Below are 2,924 nucleotides of genomic sequence, written 5' to 3'. Positions count from 1 at the left end.
TAAAGCCAAAGACAATCTCCATCTACTACTTGCTCAAACTGGGTTCTAGTCCTTCAACTCATCATGGAGGAGATATCAGGGATTCCAACAGAGAGAGAAAGCATTACTAGTGATGCTTAACTGTGCCTCTTGTTATCAATTTTCTTTTCATTTTTCTTTTTGAGATAGAGTCTTGCTCTGCTTCTCAGGCTGGAGTGCAGTGGCGCAATCATAGCTCACTGCAGCCTCGACCTCCTGGGCTCAAGTGATCCTCCTACCTCAGCCTCTTGAGTAGCTAGGACTATAGGCATGCACCGCTGTGCTTGGGTAATTTTAAACATATTTTGGAGAGACAGGATCTCGGTATGTTGCCCAGACTGGTCTTCGACTTCTGGTCTCAAGTGATCCTCCTGCCTCAGTCTCCCAAAGTGCTGGGAGTACAGACATGAGCCACTGTGCCTGACCTGTTATCAATTTCTTAGTAATAGAACTATGAAAATGATTAGATGTTCCTCTCTTTATTCAGCATCCATTTTTGGCTGCTTAGTCCCACCCTCCCATGATTCTTCCCTTCCCTTCTTATATAGACTATTAGAAACTATGACCTTTTTGCAATCATTTTTTAAGAAGCAGATTCACTGCAAATAACTATAATTAAAAACTCAAAATTTTGATTAGGCTTCATGTTTGATAGGACCTGTTTATTTTTCCTCTCACAATATCTAATAAATATTTATTTTTATCTAATAAAACTCCAAAGATATATTTAGGATAGAGAATGAAATGCTACTGACTAAATTAGAGTCCTTGAGATTATTTAATTCAGGTGAGCTTATTTCAAAGCAGTGGCCATCAGGAGGAAGAGGCTCTAGATAAATATTGAATTACTTAAAAAATAATTGTGTGACTCATCCTTCCTTTTTTAAATCACAGAAGTAATGAATATTCTTGACGAAGTACAATATATTTTACTAAGAAGTAAAAGGGAAATAAGTTTAATCATCCTAAAGCTTCCACCCAGAGAAAATAATTTACTATATAACCTGCCAGAAAATTTGTGCAAGTTTACCTATAAATATATTGAAAAGTGTCCATTTCCTCTGTGTGTGTATTTGTATCCTGAATTTTTCACTCACGTATCAGTAAATAAAAGTCTGCCTCATAATGGTGACATGCTATTCCATTGTGTGAGCACTTACAGTTTATATAGTCATACTCCTATTATTGGATGTTACATTGTTTCTCATTTTTCACTATAAACACATTGTAACAAAAATAATTGAAGCATTTTGTTTTAAAAATTTGGTGCTAATTATATAATGCATCTCTGGGAAAGGAGGATCCACTCAAGCTATTAAGAACTCCTGCTCTACTGGCGGGATTTGATGACAACATGTCTCACAGGAAGTTCTCTGCTCCCAGACATGGGTCCCTGAGCTTCCTGCCTGGGAGGCATGGCAGCAGGCATCATGGGAAGGTGAAGAGCTTCTCCAAGCATGACCCTTCCCAGTCAGTCCACTTCATTGCATTCCAGGTTTACAAGGCTGGCATGACCTACATTGTGTGGGAAGTCTGTAGGCCAGGATCCAAGGTGAACAAGAAGGAAGCAGAAGCTGGGCCATTGTGAAAATGCCACCCATGGTGGTTGTAGGAATTGTGGGCTATGTGGAAACTCCTTGATGCCTCCGGACTTTCAAGACCACCTATGCTGAGCACATCCAGAATTAGTACAAGAGGTGCTTCTGTAAGAACTGGCATAAATCTGAGAAGAAGGCCTTTACCAAGTACTGCAAGAAATGGCAGGATGAGGATGGTGAAAAGCAGCTGGAGAAGAACTTCAACAGCATGAAAAAGTACTGCCAAGTCATCTGCATCATTGCTCACACCCAGATGTGCCTGCTTCCTCTATGCTGGAAGGCACCTGATGGAGACGCAGATGAATGGAAGCACTGTGACCGAGAAATGAGAGTAGTCCCAGAAGAGTCTAGAGCAGCAAGTACCTGTGAACCAAGTGTTTGGGCAGTATGCAATGATCAATGTCACTGGGGTGACCAAGGGCAAAGGCTACAAAGTGGTCACCAGTCATTGGCACACCAACAAACTGTCCTGGAAGACCCACTAATGGCTGCACAAGGTTGCCTGTGCTGGGGCATGACATCCTGTCCATGTCGTTTTCTCTGTGGTATGCACCGGGCAGAAAGGCTACTACCACCGCACTGAGATCAGCAAGAATACCTCTACGATCCTCCAGAGCTACCTTATCAAGGATGGCAAACTGATTAAGAACAACACATCCAACTGATTATGATCTGTCTGACAAGAGCATTAATCCTCTGGATGGCTTTATCTATGGTGAAGTGACCAATACCTTTGTCATGCCGAAAGACTGTGTGGTGGGAACCAAGAAGTGAGTGCTCAACCTCTGCAAGTCTTTGCTGGTACAGAGCAGTGGCCTCTGGAGAACACTAACACCACCTCCAAGTTGGCCATGGCAGCTTCCAGACCCTGGAGGAGAAGAAAGCATTCGTGGGACCACTCACGAAACATGGAACAGCAGAGGAAGAAGGAGCTTAATGTCAGGAACAGATGGTGCAGCCAGTGGGGTCTCAGTAGGAGTTATTTTTCTACTGAAGAACAAAACAAAAACTCTGAATCATAAGGTTGGTTGATGTCGTTCATTTTACTTTGTGCTTTATAACTTCCATTTATAAAACAAAACAAACAACAAATAAAAATACTCAAAAATTATAACAAACCACTCACTATATCTAGAACTGCAGTATGAGTTTGAAGGTGGGCAAACCTATTCCCCGGCTGCTCCCACCCCTAATTCTCCACCCCATATTCTCTTATGCTATCTAGAATCATCTGGCCTTAATTTTTAATCATTTTTTTCTCCTTAAAAACTAAGAGATAAGAAAATTCAAAGCAGAGATTTGATATAC

The 2,924-nt window shown here is 41.4% G+C and overlaps 1 pseudogene; it reads left to right on the top strand.

Moving 5' to 3' along the window:
* Window positions 1–1,372: 1,372 nt before the first annotated feature.
* LOC100593536 lies at window positions 1,373–2,553 on the top strand (annotated as a pseudogene).
* The last annotated feature ends 371 nt before the right edge of the window (window positions 2,554–2,924 follow it).

The sequence above is a fragment of the Nomascus leucogenys genome, chromosome 1a, assembly GCF_006542625.1.
Source record: "Nomascus leucogenys isolate Asia chromosome 1a, Asia_NLE_v1, whole genome shotgun sequence".
NCBI lineage: Eukaryota > Metazoa > Chordata > Mammalia > Primates > Hylobatidae > Nomascus > Nomascus leucogenys.
The sequence above is the reverse complement of the archived record's forward strand: the minus strand, read 5'-3'. Positions and strand labels throughout refer to the sequence as shown.